At 39.8% G+C, this 18839-nt stretch overlaps 1 protein-coding gene across 1 annotated transcript in view; it reads right to left on the reverse strand.

Moving 5' to 3' along the window:
- Window positions 1-15830, reverse strand: part of LOC132151645 (neural cell adhesion molecule L1-like protein) — a 99444-nt gene extending 83614 nt beyond the window's left edge. The window contains exon 1 of the mRNA XM_059559903.1: window positions 15590-15830. The gene's annotated coding sequence lies outside the window, so the exon portion shown is untranslated. The remainder of the gene's footprint in view (window positions 1-15589) is intronic.
- Window positions 15831-18839: the final 3009 nt, after the last annotated feature.

An 18839-nucleotide genomic window follows, 5' to 3' on the forward strand; every position in this document is an offset into this window, starting at 1 on the left:
CAGGATATGAAATATTACTCTGAACTTTTATTATACCATTTAATGTCTCTTGAGACAAAACAGACTTAAGTGTCTTGAGATTTTCACCTTCTGCAGAATGTGTAAATTAAATGTAATCATTGTTCCTTTTCAGGAACTCGAGCTGCGTCGAAACGCTTTTGGGGAACGTCCCTGACGAGACCGACTCTGAATATCGTGTGCAATCAGTCCATCGGAAAGGCGTGACGTCACGGGCGGGGTGACGTAGCGACCAGGAAGCTATAAAAGCACGTGCCGTGCAGCTGGCTTCAGCTTCGAATCTGTCAGCAAGCGCTCTGTGTGTGCATGTCAAAGTCTGTCCTGTTGGTCCTATTTATTGTTGTCTGTCCCTTAGCCATTAAAAGATCGCTAAAACAGCTTAATATGCCAAAACAAAAGCAAAAGACCTAACATATGAAGGGCGATTCCAAGCCACGTTATAGATTGTGTGTTCCTCCCTGCCCTCGCTACATTACGAGTGGGGATACACACAGTTTGTGCGTGGCTTGCCTGGGATCGAAGCACTCTGAGTCGGCTCTCGAGGGGGCCGACTGCCCGCATTGTGAACGAATGCCAATGCGGACGCTTCGATCCCGCAGGGCTCTCTTCGAGAAGTGAGCCTTCGCAAGCGTTCCTCGCGATGCCGGTTCCGCTTTCGCCGAGGCGAAGCCGCGCCGGCATTCGTTGGGTTCGCAGATCGATCTGCTGGAAGGTATGGAGACGGGCACGTCCTTATCTCCTACGTTCCCACCAGATCTGCCTGATTCCGGGGTTTGGAAGCCCGAGCTTCGGCTCTTCCCCCCGAGCGTCGGGCTTGACGCTCTGCCTTTCTTTCTCCGAGGAGATTGACACGGAGGGCGTCGGCGAGCTTGTAGTTGCACAAACAAAGTTGCATAAGCACAGTATAAAACAAACAGTGTCATTATACGGGCAGCGTTAGTGAGCAGCTATTTAATCTCCGAGGGGATTAATATTGTTTGTGTGACTAAGCTATTCGCGCGCTGTCGAGGCAACGCGTGTATTACATCATTTTCAGTTTTGATGTGAATTTTTCCATACCCGACCGCGTGTCTGGTTATTTTAACTCCATTTAATAAGCAGGAGTTGGTTCTAGCACTTCAATGTGTACTTTATCACAATAGACCGTGTTTACTTGTCTGATTGTTTGATTATTTTTAAATTCTGAGGAATATGACTCTGAGAAGTCAATATATCACTATATGTGTACTTTATCACAATCTAGACCGTGTATACTTGTCTGATTGTTTGATTTCACTAAATTCTGAGGAATTTGGATTGCATTAGATTCTGAGGAATCTAATGACTGTTATCTAACTTCGAGAAGTTCAATATATCACTTCAATGTGTATTGTATCACAATCCAGACCGTATTTACTTGTCTGATTGCTTGATTTCATTAAATTCTGAGTGATATATTGACAGTTATTTGACTCATGAAGTTAGATGTACTGGAGGGACTGCTGGGCGGGAGCAGCCCCCTCCGCGTACAAACAGTCACGACTACAGAGGGCAGCCCCTACTGGGGTAGAGCGGTGTCCACCTCATTACACGGTGCCCGTCTCACCTCAGTGCCCTCGGGAGGTGGGTCTGCCAACCCTGCCGGAGTTTCAGGGTGCAGCGGCCTCCAGCGAGCACTACTCAGTTATTTCCGCCCGTGAGCGTAGCGGAGCTGGGATGCTCGCCTCCCCTTCGGGGGCCTCTTACTCCAGAGATCAGTCTCGAGAGACTGATTCCCTTAGTACATTAGCTAGCAGCGTGGAAACTACTGCCAATGTATCTCAATGGGTCCTGCGCACAGTGGAAAGACAATAGTCGGCCTCCTGCAGGCTCTGGTTATGGAACAAAAAAGTGAATACCCTTTTTAGGAAGGAGGCCATCGAGGTGGTCCCTCCTCTAGTCAGGGAGTCCGGGTTTTATAGCCGGTATTTCATAGTTCCAAAGAAGGATGGGGAGTTGCGTTCGATCTTAGACTTATGTCATCTAAACCTCTCAGTAATGTCACTGAAGTTCAAAATGCTCACTGTCAAACAGATTGTAGCTCAAATCAGATCCGAGGACTGGTTTGTCACAATAGATCTCAAGACGCATACTTCCATATCCATCCTTCCACAACACAGGAAGTTTCTGAGGTTCGCTTTTGGGGGCAAAGCCTACCAATACTGAGTACTTCCCTTTGGCCTCGCACTCTCACCCCGCACGTTCACGAAATGTGTAGATGCGGCTCTGGTATCCCTCCGTATGCAGGGCATCCGCATTCTGAACTATATCGACGATTGGTTGATTCTAGCTCAATCAGAGCAGATGGCGGTTCGACATCGAGATGTCGTCCTCGCACACATGGGGGAGCTGGGTTTGAGACTAAATGCCAAGAAGAGTGTACTTTCTCCAGTTCAGAGAACCACCTATCTAGGCGTAGTGTGGAATTCGACCACGATGCAGGCACGCTTGTCTCCTGCTCGGATCGAGTCGATCCTCACATCAGTCGAGAGAGTCAAAGAAGGCCAGTCACTCACTGTCAAACAATTTCAGAGATTGTTAGGGCTGATGGCAGCTGCGTCCAACGTGATACCTTTTGGCCTGCTGCACATGAGACCCCTACAGTGGTGGCTCAAGTCCAAGGGCTTTTCCCCGAGGGGAAATCCACTTCGAGTTATCAAGGTCACGCGGCGGTGCCTTCGTGCCTTAGACATGTGGAGGAAACCTTGGTTCTTGAATCAGGGCCCGGTGCTGGGAGTTCCTTGTCGCCGTGTAACGCTAGCGACAGATGCGTCCCTCACCGGTCGGGGTGCGGTCATGAGTGGCCACCCTGCCCACGTGGATGCGGCTCTGGTATCCCTCCGTATGCAGGGCATCCGCATTTTAAATTATATCGACGATTGGTTGATCCTAGCTCAATCAGAGCAGATGGCGGCTCGACATCGAGATGTCGTTCTCGCACACATGGGGGAGCTGGGTTTGAGACTAAACGCCAAGAAGAGTGTACTTTCTCCAGTTCAGAGAACCACCTATCTAGGCGTAGTGTGGAATTCGACCACGATGCAGGCACGCTTGTCTCCTGCTCGGATCGAGTCGATCCTCACATCAGTCGAGAGAGTCAAAGAAGGCCAGTCACTCACTGTCAAACAATTCCAGAGATTGTTAGGGCTGATGGCAGCTGCGTCCAACGTGATACCTTTTGGCCTGCTGTACATGAGACCCCTACAGTGGTGGCTCAAGTCCAAGGGCTTTTCCCCGAGGGGAAATCCACGTCGAGTTATCAAGGTCACGCGGCGGTGCCTTCGTGCCTTAGACATGTGGAGGAAACCTTGGTTCTTGAATCAGGGCCCGGTGCTGGGAGTTCCTTGTCGCCGTGTAACGCTAGCGACAGATGCGTCCCTCCCCGTTTGGGGTGCGGTCATGAGCGGCCACCCTGCCCGCGGTCTGTGGAGTGGTCGCCATCTAACATGGCACATCAATTGCCTAGAGATACTAGCGGTCTATCGAGCATTGAAATATTTCCTCCCAGACCTGAGAGGTCACCATGTGTTGGTGCGCACCGACAACACATCAGTGGTCTCTTATATCAATCACCAGGGGGGTCTGAGTTCGCGCCCCTTGTACAAGCTGGCACACCAGATCCTTCTGTGGTCCCAGGGCAAGCTCCTCTCGATCAGAGCAGCGTATATTCCTGGGAGATTGAATGTGGGAGCAGACATACTGTCGAGACAGGGGCCGAGGCCCGGGGAATGGATGCTTCACCCCGAGGTGGTGAAGCACATATGGAGAGTATTTGGTACAGCCCAGGTGGACCTCTTTGCGACTCAGGAGACATCGCAATGTCCCCTCTGGTTCTCTCTAGTTCATCCAGCTCCTCTGGGACTGGACGCTATGGTACAGACCTGGCCGAGGCTTAGTCTGTACGCTTTCCCCCCTATCGCTCTGCTCCCGGGAGTTCTGGCGAGAGTACGCCGGGACGGGGCCCGTCTATTACTAGTAGCCCCGTTCTGGCCGGGCCGAGTATGGTTCTCAGATCTAGTCTCGCTCCTCGACGGCTCTCCGTGGGAGATACCGATCAGGACAGACCTACTCTCACAGGCGCAGGGCACGATAATTCACCCTCGCCCGGAGTTGTGGAAGCTGTGGGTGTGGCCCCTGAGGGGGCACAGCTGTTGGCAGCTGGTCTCTCAACCGAGGTTGTTGAGACCCTACTCCAATCCAGAGCTCCCTCTACGAGGAAACTGTACGCCCTGAAGTGGAAGCTCTTCACTTCATGGTGCAGAGACCGCCAGCTTGACCCAGCAGACTGCCCAGTTGGTACAGTTCTGGAGTTTTTACAAGCCAGGCTCTCTGCGGGGTTATCCCACTCCACCTTAAAGGTTTACGTGGCGGCCATAGCTGCTTTCCACGTCCCTTTCAATGGTCAGTCAGTGGGTAGACACCCCCTAGTTACACGTTTCCTCCGCGGTGCGCTGAGGCTGAGACCTCCAGTACGATCCCGTGTTCCCCCCTGGGATTTGGTTGTGGTTCTAGAGGCTCTTTGTAAAGCTCCATTCGAGCCAATACAAGATATCTCAGATAGACATCTGACACTTAAAACTGCCCTGTTACTGGCAATCACCTCACTAAAGAGAGTTGGATATCTTCAGGCCCTTTCGGTGGCCCCTACCTACTTAGACTTTGCCCCTGGTATGGCCAAAGCATTCTTATACCCTCGAGCGGGTTACGTTCCGAAGGTTCCCTCTGTTACACCACAACCTATCGTACTGCAGGCCTTCTGTCCTCCTCCCTTTCGGGAGCCAGACCAAGAGAAGCTAAACTGTATGTGTCCAGTGCGAGCACTGGACGCATACGTCCACAGAGCTGCCCTGTGGAGAAAATCAGACCAATTGCTTGTTTGCTACGGTCCTTCTAACAAGGGTTCTCCTGCCACCAAGCAGACCCTTAGTCGTTGGATAGTCGAGGCTATCAACGTCTCCTATGAGTCCTCTGGTCTTCCCCCTCCTTTGGGGGCCAAGGCTCACTCTACTCGGAGTATGGCGGCCTCCAAGGCCTTCTCAGCAGGTGTGTCCCTCTTGGACATCTGCAACGCTGCGGGGTGGTCCACGCCCTCCACATTTGTCCGATTTTACGATCTTGACATGCGAGCCACGCCGGGCTCTTCTGTTCTCTCGTCTTAGCTGTGCTCTTTTGACTACACACTAGGCAGGGATTTGGAAGTCTGGCAGCGTGGGCACATCGTTCCCCAAAAGCGTTTCGACGCAGCTCGAGTTCCTGAAAAGGAACGTCTCAAGGTTACGTATGTAACCCTAGTTCCTTGAAGGAACGAGACACTGCGTCGCAGAGCCATACTCCCGGCACCCCTGCCGGCGCTTGCTTCCCTACTCAAAGCTGAAGCCAGCTGCACGGCACGTGCTTTTATAGCTTCCTGGTCGCTACGTCACCCCGCCCGTGACGTCACGCCTTTCCGATGGACTGATTGCACACGATATTCAGAGTCGGTCTCGTCAGGGACGTTCCCCAAAAGCGTTTCGACGCAGCGTCTCGTTCCTTCAAGGAACTAGGGTTACATACGTAACCTTGAGACGTTTCTGTGTATCTTCCACATTTGCAGCCAACACAGTTCAACATCATGTGCCTACTGCATCTCCTTACATCATTCTTTTTTTATCCTATGTAAGCACTACTGCAAAGTTAGACTTTGTTTGTTCTACTCTAAAGCATTCTGCTGATGTACCTGTATGTTTGTAATTTATTAAAACAATTAAGCTGAAGTTACCATCTCTTATGCTCTATTTTCTGGTACTTAAATGTACCTAAATCTGCCAGCCATAGTAATTTCATTTCTTCAAATAAAGTCTAAATCAAATGCCATACCCTCCTGAGGTCTGCAATAATGACATTTGCGATAATGTACCTGAACCACGGTTTAAGCTTTTGAGATGTATATTTACATTTATAGATTTTCCAGATGCTTTTGTTCAAGTGCATGAAAACATACATGTTATCAGTTTGTGTATTGGAAACAAGCTAGCACCAGTTGAGCTACAGGGATGGGATGTAGGAAACTGAAGCAATAACAGCATTTTTCATTGCAATTAGCTGCATGCAAAAGCTTGTTACCCAAGTAACTCAATAACCCAGTTTCCTTATGTCCCAAGGCTTCCCAAATTAGGGACAAATCACCCTTATGGGAACTAACAGCACATCTGTATTCCCTCTAAATACAAAGCTAACTTGAACTGATTGGAATCTGTCTTGAATTTAAGGGATTTCAGTGGGACCTGCAGAAGAAATTGTAATGAGGTCACAGGGCTGTGGGCTCTTGGCGGGGTCAGTAAGGGACATGGGGTTTTGGTCCCAGAACGCAGTGCTCAATTATAGGTTTGGCAGTGTTCTTGTACAACAGTTGCTGTTCCTACAGGATGTGAACACTAAGATCTTGAATATTGCTGTGCTTCTGGCTTCTGGCTCTAAGCACGATTAGGTGTGCACAGTGCCAAGGACAGACACAAAGATTGTCTTATCCTTCCGCAAACTCTTTGTCAGAGATTTAAACTGTGTCGTAACCAGCAGTAACACAGTAAATCTCTAAAGAAATTTGTTGTACAAATGTTTTATTATTTTTTTTTTAATTTATTTAGATTTGATTCCTGAATCATGAAATTTATTTGTATTTAGGTAGCAAACAGGACTTAGAATTGTAATCCAATTTTAAATGTAATAAAAAGGTAGATAAAAATAATTTAAAATAAATTGTTGTAACTAAAATTATTAATTAGAAAAGGCAATGTTTTTAAGAATTTCACAAAGCCTTGTTTGAAAGCTTTAAAAGGTTTAACATTTGATGGTTTATGAACAGATAGATAGACATTCAGAATGACAGACAGACAGAACAATAAATGATAGCTAGCTATCAACAAAATGTCCAGATTTGTTGGTTAAAAACATAAATTTACAATCACGATTAAGCTTTTATGGCTTTTTTGGGATGCATTGGTTTTACAATGATTTGAAAACTGATGCAAGTTCTTCTCACATCAACAATGAGTGTTTGCCAAATTACTCAAATGTAATTACTTTGATAATTTAACTAGCAAATTCGATTAGCGTTGGGTTAAATCGAATCACGTTTCCAGGAAAACTTTTGCCATATGTTGAGATTTGTGCAACACTTTACATACAAATGGCTAAATTTAATTACTTAAAGAGCCTTTTCTTTGCAACAATTGTGTCTAAGTTTTAAGTGCATACTGAGAGATTGACGGAGACTGAAGTTCATTTTGTGAGCCATTTATTATGCCTTCCTTTCTAATCAATGCTCATCAACCCTCTGGTGCCCGACTAATGGCGTTTTACCGTAAACATCTTCTTTCTATGCATTTATATTTTTTTTCTACATTTGTGCGTCTCTTTATAACACCTTCAGTGTAATGGGACTCATGGGGTGTTATACTGTATATGGGTTTCACACTCTGTCATTCTGATAGACATGGTTTCCCAGTTGGTTATACTGTATAGAGAGGTTTGTTAAGACCATAGCATATGCTAAACAAGTTGAAGTGGGCATTAGAGAAGGCAGTGGCCTCATTCACATGGGGACTGCACCTGCTGTTTTTGTTTATTTATGCACATATGAAGTTCATACCCATTAGAACTGATTTACAAGGTGACGGAAGACAAGCTGAAGTCCTTAGCTCTGGCATGAAGGTTAACCTCAGACAATAAAACAAGTTAATGACCCACAAGTCCCTGCTAAATTATTTACCTTAGTTTTCACTGCTTGCATAAAGGGTCATGCATAAAGGGATAATTCATATAATAATAATAATAATAATAATAATAATAATAATAATAATAATAATAAAATCCTTTTGTTTTTAAAATCATGTATTCGAGCATTTTCTTTCTTCCTAGCGATACAAAATGGGAAGTTGTATTGAAGAAAACACTACAAAATAGTGAATATATCAAACATAGCTATCAAGCAAGACTTTTTTATTTTATTTTACTTATTATAGCTACCCTTTGGCTTCAGAAGTCTTGTAATATAGATCCTGAGCTGTATTGACTGCTTTTGTGGTGCTTTTTTGTCCATTTTGGAGATTGACCGTTCCTGTGTAGGGCTGCAACCTGTGTAGGGCTTTCTTAAAATTCAAATAACTGTAAACAATAATGAATTTCCATTTAAACACACTGCATAAATAATCATTATTTTGTGTGTTCATGAAAGAATATATAAGAAACATATATAATAAGAAAAAATATCTTAAATTAATAAAGACCCATAAAAATACTTTCATGAACACACACACACACACAAAACTGTGGTGAAGGAGATTTCTTTTTCGTAGAAATTGCTAGTAAATTTATTAATTACAAAGAAATGGCAAGTAACATTTCTGTTCCACAGAAGAAGAAAAAAAATCATACAGGTTTGAATGAACATGAGAGAATTTTAATTTTTGAGTGAACTATCCTTTTATAAAGGAGGTTGTTAACGCAACATCTAAATGTTTCTTCTTGCAGGTCCTGTGACTGGTGCATCCTTGTTTACATAGCGAGAGGACAAACTGGCGCAAATGCAAACCTCTGCATGTTTCATATCACGTCCCTGGACACAATGAGCCTTTTCACTGCCATGCACTTTTAGGTCCCCATGGCTGTCACATCTATCCTATCTTTCAAGCATCCTTTCTTTCCCTCCACTCTATCTTTGCAGTGCCTTTCCAGTCTTGCCCATACCCTGAAACACAACCGCCTTTATGAGATCCCCAGGGACGAAGATGTCGCTATTCCATAAGCGGTCAAAGCCCATTTATCATTTTTTTGTCTTTATTTATATAATCTTCTATCTTCACAGTTTGGGTCTTGCTGATTTGAATAATGGCTCGTATAAATTCCATCAGTGTCACATGCTCTGCGTTTCATATCTCTATCACAGGGAACATTATATCATAGATATCATGAGCATGCTATATTTCACACCATGTTATGGGAAATTTACTAGCATGATTTTTTTATTGCGGCAACCTGCAGTGCAGTACGAGATCAGTCTTGGAAAGTTCAGAATCATGTCTCCTGTTATTTAACCGATATGTCCTGCCTCATGAATAAGATTTAATGTGCATCTATGGAAGAGGAGATTTTTGAAAGAGATAGGACCATTAATCAGACTCTGACCACAGGCATGCTGGGGGATGGGCACCTGCGGGAAATGTTGCCGATGGCATTATTTTTCCTCACAGGCTGTGCAACAATGTGATGTTTTATTTAAAAAAAAAGAAAATGCTGATCTCTCCTACTTCCTACTTCCAAGCTAACCTGATAAGGTTACACTGGAATAAGGAGGCAAAAGCATAATGTTAATAAGATATTTTCTTTTTTGTTACCTTTATTCATACTGGGGAATGTTTTTTCTTATTCCTTTTTTTTTTTTTACATGACTCAAATTATACTGTTGGGAGGTAATTTCGGGTTCTGCCTCAAAGATTAAAACAAAAAAAAGCAATTGTAAAAAATTAAAATAAAAACAGTAATACACTAGAGATATATTGTTACACTAGGAGCTAAAATTACTACACAATTACTAGGTATAAAGCTGAAATTACAAGAAACATACTAGTGACATATGTTTGAATGAAATAGGATCTTCAGATAAAAAGTATATAAGGAGACTTTATCCATCGAGAATTGACTGGAAAGTGAATAACGGGCTTTCCACACCAGAATAAAGCCAGACTTAAATGTGAGTTTGGATTAAAAATAAATAAACAAACAAACATCTATAAAGTGCTGCAGCCTCTACAGTATGTCAAAACCTTTGTCAGCCCTGTGTTTCTGTGTCTTGTGTTTTCCTACCCCATATTTGGTTTCCTTTCTGTTCCTTTCTTGATTATGTAATTTGTTTCCAGGCGTTCCCCGTTTAGTTCTATTGATCCCATGTGCATCCCAATCGTTCCCTTATTACTTAAGCCCTGTGTTGTTCCCAGTCTAGCGTCTGGTATTGTTCGTCTAACCTTTCTGCTATGTGTTTGTGCCTGCCTGCCTGTTCCATGTGTATCTTTATTTGGATGAATAAAGATGTTCTTTGAGAAACTCCTATGTGCTCCTTGCATCCTCGTTCCTACACCGTAGCACCACTATGACAACCTTGAAATCTAATTCGAATCATATCTTTGTTTACATTCATGAGAAAAATAAGGTCTGTGGTAAACATAACAATACTTGGATGTTTTGTTGAACATATACTGCACGCACTCACACCCAATCATTCTTGTAACTTATTACATTTTTTTTTTTTTGTAAAATAAACATACGTGCTTTAAAAATATTATTTTCAGTATGGGTGTGTGTAGTTTACACTGTTGAGCAAACCATCCAAGTATTGTCAGTATGTGCAGAACTTGTTTTACTCATGAATCGAAAAAGCCCATTATAAAAACCCATAGGAAAATCTTGAGGAAGCCCACGGAGAAGTAGTCATCCAGGTTTTGACATCACGGCTGCAGCACTCTATTTTGCTGCTGACTAGCATTAATGAAAAAAAGAAAATGTAATTGTTAAATTTTTAAAATTCTGATTTTTACAATGATGAACTGTGAACCATAAGACAAGGTATGTGCATTAAAGACTTTTTCAGAATTATAAAAGAATATTAACCAGTATCTAACAATCCAGTACTTCAAGACACCCCCCCCCAACCCCCCCCAAAAAACACTCTGAATGATCAAACAACATCTAATGCTAGATGAATCATACAGAAACTGTGCTTTCCTACTGCCTTAGGCATTTGCAAAATGTACCAGCCTGGTGCTCTTCCTGCTTTCTGTTTGCCTCCTGGGAAAGGATGAATAAAGGAAACCTTGAACATGTCTGATATGACTGACCTCCTTCTCAAGTTTGTCCTTTAGTATTACCTCATCATATTAATTCTCTTTTCGGTTCAACTGATGACGGTGACCGAGCAGCTCCAATGGCAACAGCCTGTTCAATAAGGTAAGGGGGAGAATCTCCATCACTATAATCACTGCATCTTTACTACGGCTACCCGTTACTCCCCTCCCCCACTGCTGAAGAATTGATCTATTTCACACCCACATTCAAAACCACAACATACACAGGCTACACACAAACACACAGCCGCTGCCCACTCCTTCATTTAAAATAATTTAATAGACAATAAGTAGATCTCAGAGATAGTGGCTTCAAGCCAGTCATCATGAAAAAGAGTCTCTATAGGTGCTGCCACTGTGAGCAATGCCTTCAATATTGACAACAGAAGCTTATATTGTAATAACAGGAAAAAGACAAACAGGTACAGCATAGGTCCAAGGTGTTCAAATTAAGAAAGGGGTAGTCCACACAATTTTGCTAAACAAAATTAAAATTTCTGAAGTACAAAAAAACGAAAGCACTATATATATAACTAGTGAAATTAGAAAATAATAATATAATACATTTAAAACATTTTTATATAATATTTTTACATTATTTTATATAAAAATGTTATCTATTGTTAATCATATTTAGTTTTTACTATTTATATTATTGTATGATATTAGTTTTTTATATATATTTTTATGTAAAGCACTTTGTAAACACTGTATAAATAAACCATTAATTTTTACAAACTGTATCTCTTAAATTTCATTTATACATTAGATTGGTTCTGTTTCCACACACAAAGCTATGTCATAAATTCCAAACAGTGTGCATGTCATATATATTTTTAGATTTATATAAGAATGTGTTTTTACAAAAAAGGAGAAAAAGTCAAAGGTTTGGAACAACATAAGGGTGAATAAGTAAATACAAAATGTAACTTTTTGGATTGAAATATCTGTTTGAAGTGGTTTATAAGTTTAGCTTAACAACAGAACTCTAACTTGGCCCTTGAGAAAAATGATTTAGAACTTGTTTGTTACCGAATCTTTTGTTACAAATCCAGTATGTAGAGTTTGGAAATGTCAACTCTGTGACATTTCCAGTAATGTTGCATTTGCAAACTAGACTAAAAAGCTCATTCTGAATAAATTGTCCTCCTTCTCAAATTCCCTTTCACATGGATTCACATCATATCTTAGCTTCTCTTCAGGCATGCCACCTTCTTTTATTTATTTATTTAGTGTAATTTGCTTTAGAAAACTTTGGCGCCTGCATTAAGCTTGGATGAAAATGAAAAGCGAGATGCAGCACAATTTTTAGCTTAGGGCGCAGGTGTTCCTTAATTGAATTTTGTATGTCTGAGTGAATATGGCATCACACATGGAGATGAGAGAACTCGCAGTAGGTTTCATCTCTGCCTGCGATGGTTCGAAACCACAGTGAAAATCAGTTAGCACACACTGCGCTCAGCCACAGAGGTTATCTCCCACACAAAATGAAATCTGGATTGTTTTTGCAACCTTTGAATAAGATAAAAGTATATCATGAATAAGAAAAAGGTCTTATCACACATCGATTTACAGTGATTCTCAAAAAATACAAAGAACGAGATTTATGGTGCTTGACTGCAAGACCCGTTAGCACAAAACTGTTGTGGGAGATGTTCTGGTCCTTTCTTTCTTCATCCGCCAGGTTAAATCATAAATTTGAACGCTTAGAGAACAGCAAATCTTTCTTCAACATCGACACTACTTGATCATCACATAATCTTTATGCATAGAAAATTATTTTATTGGGTGGCAGGCATCTGAATCTGGCACAAAATACTGTTCATTATTATGGTGGCGTACTGCATTGTTCTATTTGTGGACTGTTGGTGAGAGGAATTTGCCCTAGTTTCCTCACAGTGGACTCAACTGGCAGAATTTGGCAAATAAATAGCCTTTATTCCATGAAGAGTCCCAGTTTAAACTCAGATAATATGGCATGAACAATAAAATGAACAACAGTTGATTATTCACTTGATTTTCCTTTAAAATTTTAATTGCTTAAGGGGGTACATTAGCTCTTGGTCATCAAATCCACAATGAAACTTTACCACCCATCGGTTTGAAAGGATGACAATTGTAAGTTCAGAAACCTTGAACATTGTTTCTATAAAGTACACTAAACTTTGCTATTGTAAAATATATTTTTATATAATGAATAATGCTTTTAAACTATGTGCAGGCCTAATGATTTATAATTTCAAAGTTAAATTGTCCAGTAAATAAACACACAAATGTGTGACCCAACTCCATTTATCAGGTTAACTGTTGCATAATAATGATAATGATAATCAGCCCTACTGGGTATCAGACATAAGCAAGATTTGAATTTGAAATAAATGAGGCCTGTTGCTTCTGGTAGTGGGATTTTAAAAACGTTTAATAGAAAACCAGCAATCTATGGTGCTCTCACATGCTCAGATGAGCACAATGTTCATTCCTCTGCCACCACTCATTAGTAGCAAATCACAGCCACTGTCTCAGTGGAAGAACATCCAACTCATTTCTTATCTGGCTTTTTCACACTCTATACTATAGACTGAAGCAGAAACCAATCATCGGGCTAATTCATCCTACTGAATTCACTTGTGAAGTCTCAAAGCACGCAAGGCTGCCTTCTGTCTCTAATGCGACTTTAATTGTTTTCATTACAGTAGAGTAACTTATCTTGCTGTCATGACACATATTTAGAAAGATCTGATTTTCATTATAGGCGGAAAGGATTCATAAGCACATTAAAATTCAACTCAGAGGGCTATTCAATATGTTTTACATTAAAGAACCTACTTAAGGAGTTCACATAGCCCATATGTTATGTAAATGGGTTTTTACAACTATAACTCTTAAAATTAGAGGTTCTTCAATGGTTTTTGATGTTACATCAGGCTTTAATAAGTTCTTTCCATCAATGTATTATTTTCTAGGTTCTTGAAAATACAAATACATCAGGTTTTTCTCAAAGGAAGAAAATGTAGTGTTGCCTTCTCTTAAAGAATCTTTAGGGATACAAGTGAAAAATCACATGAAAGGAGGCCTCGATATTACTATGACTGACTATTAATCACACTGGCAAAATAATAATACTTGTTTTAATATGATGTTTAAAAAAGGACTACAAATCAGCCTGAAATTGGGGGAAGTCGTGGCCTGGTGGTTAGAGAATCGGACTCCCAATCGAAGGGTTGTGGGTTTGAGTCCCGGGCTGGCAGGAATTGTGGGTGGGGGGAGTGCATGTACAGTTCTCTCACCACCCTCAATACCACGACTGAGGTGCCCTTGAGCAAGGCACTGAACCCCCAACTGCTCCCCGGGCGCCGCAGCATAAAAAATGGCTGCCCACTGCTCCGGGTGTGTGTTCACAGTGTGTGTGTGTGTTCACTGCTCTGTGTGTGTGCACTTCGGATGGGTTAAATGCAGAGCAGGTCACCATACTTGGCCGAATGTCACTTCACTTCACTTTAAACTAGTGAAAATGAACAAAGTAAACAACTTACCCACTCTGACATCAGACATTTGGTCACATCTGAATCAAAATATATCTGAAATGACTTCATATATAAATGACATCTGCAGAGAGTTTGATGACTATTCATTCAAAAAGCTCCCTATCTTATAATATAATGTAAATATTGTTTCATTTGCATTTAACCTGGAAACTATTTCACCATCAAATGGAACAAAACTCCAATCCAATGATGGGACTTTGCCTCCTTGATTCAAAAGGTCACCACATGGCACTGCAATACATAGATGAACAACTAAATAGAAAACACACTATGGAACTTCACTAACTTGTTCTAAAACTAATTTTCCTCCTAACTGAAATGTTTATTTTAAGACCATATAGCCCGGGTTCAATGAGAACCCAAGAGCAAGCCAAGCACTCCAAATAAGACAAAAAAAAAAAAAAAAACAATCCCGGAAGAGTTCAATCCTGTAGAGGAAAAATAGCATCTATTCAAGTCTAATGTTGGTGGTAAGGATGTCAAGGGCTAACAAGGACATGCTTTCGAAAGCTCAATCTTCTTAAATCAAGACAAATTCAATGAAAGTACCACATATGTACTGCATAGAAAGAACTGCAAGCCAGTATAAATTTTCGATTCACATACTGCACTACATACATCCTTAAGTCTCATACAAATACTGCTGCAATAAACCAAGAGAAAAGTAATTGCAAACAGTTTCATTCTTTATACATCTACATGGCTCAAGCAAAAAAGCAATACAATATACACATGACCAGTTAAATCCATCTTTAAACACACATGGTGCAGTCCTGACTAATGCCTACACTGAAACGTTGACAGAAACATCAAACATAGCTCTGTGTCCATCTAAATAATCTAAATATCCTTAATAGCCGTGAAAACACACATTAGGTATAAGGAGAAAAAAAAAGAACAAGAAAAAAAAAACTTCTGGAGTCCAGAGCAAGCTACTCATCGAAAGAAGGAATGAATAACCGGCTTTGATTTCACCTGTCAGATGCGCAAGAGAACGCAGAGAACGCTTTACTCTCATACATCCCATAACAGGCTTTCAAAGTGTTAAAACATGCGTATCTAACGATATGTCGAGAATAAAACCTCTACGCTAAAAAATTAATAAAAAAAATGTAAAAACAAACAAAGAATTACCTACCTTTCGCAGTAGTTTGCGTGCGAAGTGCGCAGAGCTCGAGCTGTTAGTCAGCGCGCAACGCCGGAATGTCTCGAGCGATGATGCTTTCCCTTCAGTGGTGCGTTTCTCTTATCAATACGTTTAGTGAAAGACCGAACGCAGTCAATAGCTTTTACAAATCCATGGCAACCGAGAAAACCCGCCACAACATCGCTACATTGTGACCAGGGTTAACACACCCCCTTTCCTCAATGACAGTGGCTCTACTCACCAACAATATGCCAATTGGTGACTATGAATTTCTCAGTCTTGGGGGTATTTATAGGGCACTGAATCACTGTATAAAGTTCCTCTTTCCTTAGTTTTGTGTTAAAGGGGTATTACAGTTCTAATATGTGTGAATAAGTTTTTTTTTTTTTTTTTTTTTTTTTTAAATGAGCACATTACTTCAATATTTCTTGAAAACCTGACATGAAAAACATGGCTTAAAATGTTGTTCCCTTAAAAACAAACAAACACAAAAGTTTGAACCAAGCTAGTTTTTTGATCTTACAGTAGCTGGTTGGCTGTTTTTAGAGGGCTTTAGAGCATTTTCAGGCTTGGAGACCAGCTTAAACCAGCTAAGACGAACAGAGTCAAAATAGTGTTGTGTTAACGAAGATGACTGAGAGAGAGAGAGAGAGAGAGAGAGAGAGAGAGAGAGAGAGAGAGAGAGAGAGAGAGAGAGAGAGAAAGGACCCTGGTGTGTTTTCAGCACCTTAGACAGCAACACAGTTGGTGGCTTCTGGACTGTCTTGTACAGTATGCCTTAACATTTACCGGCACTACAGTAAATTGTCATGGACATATGCACTGTAGTAGGCTTGGGTTTAAGGTTACATTCAGTGAAAAAAGTCCCCAAAAAGACAATTTAAATGCAAAATTTAATTTCCATTACCAAGTGACATTTATAAAGAAAGATAAAACAAGAACACTTATTGTTTTAAATGATTATATTTCATCAACAAATGGGAGTAGATTAAGTTGCTTTTTTTTGTTTAATATTATAGTACTGTGCAAGTAGGAATCCCTATGCAGTTTACAGCATTTCCTGAGAAAGATTGTTTTTTTTATCCCTAGGAAAATATTAATTATAATTTATTCAAGGACAATGCCACAATTTGTTCAGTAAACCACTGTTTAATAAAAAAATAAAAATAAATATATGTATATATAAAAATATTTTATGTATTGTTTTCCTGAGCTGTGACTTCAAAACAAAGGTCCAAGGTAAGTACCGAACTGTCATTTTTGTGTACCATTACACTTGTTACATTTTACATCCCATATACTGTATATATATATATATATATATATATATATATATATATATATATATATACAGTACAGACCAAAAGTTTGGCAACATTACTATTTTTAATGTTTTTGAAAGAAGTTTATTCTGCTCATCAAGCCTGCATTTATTTGATCAAAAATACAGACAAAACAGTAATATTGTGAAATATTATTACAACTTAAAATAATAGTTTTCTATTTGAATATACTTTAAAAAAATAATTTATTCCTGTGATGCAAAGCTGAATTTTCAGCATCATTACTCCAGCCTTCAGTGTCACATGTAACATCCAGTCTATCACATGATCATTTAGAAATCATTCTAATATTCTGATTTATTATGAGTGTTGGAAACAGTTCTGCTGTCTAATATATTTGATGAATAAAAGGTTAAAAAGAACTGCATTTATTCAAAATAAAAAAAAAATTCTAATAATATATATTCTAGTAATATATTTTCTTTACTATCACTTTTTATCAATTTAACACATCCTTGCTGAATAAAAGTATTGATTTTATTTAAAAAAAAAATAAAGAAAGAAAAAATTACTGAACCCAAATTACTGACCAGTAGTGTATATTGTTGTTACAAAATATTTATATTTTAAAAACATAGCTTCTTTTTTTTATTTCTTTTTTTTTTTTTTACTTTTTATTCATCAAAGTATCCTAAAAAAGTATCACATGTTCTGAAAAAATATTAAGCAGCAGAACTGTTTCCAACTTTGATAATGAATCATCATATTATAATGATTTCTAAAGGATCATGTGATAATGATCCTAAAAATTCAGCTTTGCATCACTGAAATAAATGATAATTTAAAGTATAATAAATTTAAAAACAATTATTTTAAATTGTAATAATAGATCACAATATTAAATTTTTTCTGTATTTTTGATCAAATAAATGCAGGCTTGATGAGCAGAAGAAACTTCTTTCAAAAACATTAAAAATAGTAATGTTTCCAAACTTTTGGTCTGTACTGTGTATATATATATATATATATATATATATATATATATATATATATATATATATATATATATATTAAATGGATATAAAATTGATGTAAAATGTCTCAAATGGGCCAGTGTAGCAAGCCACAGACCATACCCTGAAACCTTGCCATCACTGGTGTGGATAAGTTTTTGTCAGATATACCCCTATTTGAACCCATTTAGTAACCCATAGAGTTTATTTATTATAGCCAACACATCAAAATTAACAGAGAAAATTCATACTTGCTAAACTGGTAAACGAGTGCCTGACTCATTCTAGTGGATCCCCTCAAAGGCTGCAAATGACCAGCGAAAAACCTAAACTAATCTAATTTGGGCCGATCTAATCTAATTGAGAGGCTTAAAAGATCATAGATTCACCTAGCACAAAATGTAACTGGATCTTTTTATGAGTCCCACTGCTACTCAGTAGGTGCTCTCTTAAATCCAAATTGATTTATTGTCAGACGGCGGACACGTGTCACATCTAAGCGTTTACTGCAGGGGCAGGAAAGTGCTTGCACTACACCAGTCTATAGTGATGAGTATCAGACATGTGATGACTAAAAGGTTAGTGAAGTAGCACTGAGTTATGGCTAGTGAACATGTTGCTCAGCTGGAAGCAGATTGGTAACAGTATCTTAGTAGGATTTTTGCTAGTCAAGCTTAATTTCAGTGAGAATATCGCTGTGGATTCAGAGGGTGTATAAAGTAAAACGGACATCCTGAAATACTGATACATTATATATGAGACATTTATATTGTACTGTTAACATATCTGTTTCCTACTATTCCACTATTAATTGTGAAATTAAAGCATTGATTGTTCTGTTTATTTTTTTCATTTCGAGATTCTTGCATTTTCCAGCAACAAATGGAAGACTGAACATTCACTGCTAGTTTAGCAAAGAGTTACAACATCTTTCAAAAGTA

This window comes from Carassius carassius, chromosome 10, assembly GCF_963082965.1.
Source record: "Carassius carassius chromosome 10, fCarCar2.1, whole genome shotgun sequence".
Taxonomy (NCBI): domain Eukaryota; kingdom Metazoa; phylum Chordata; class Actinopteri; order Cypriniformes; family Cyprinidae; genus Carassius; species Carassius carassius.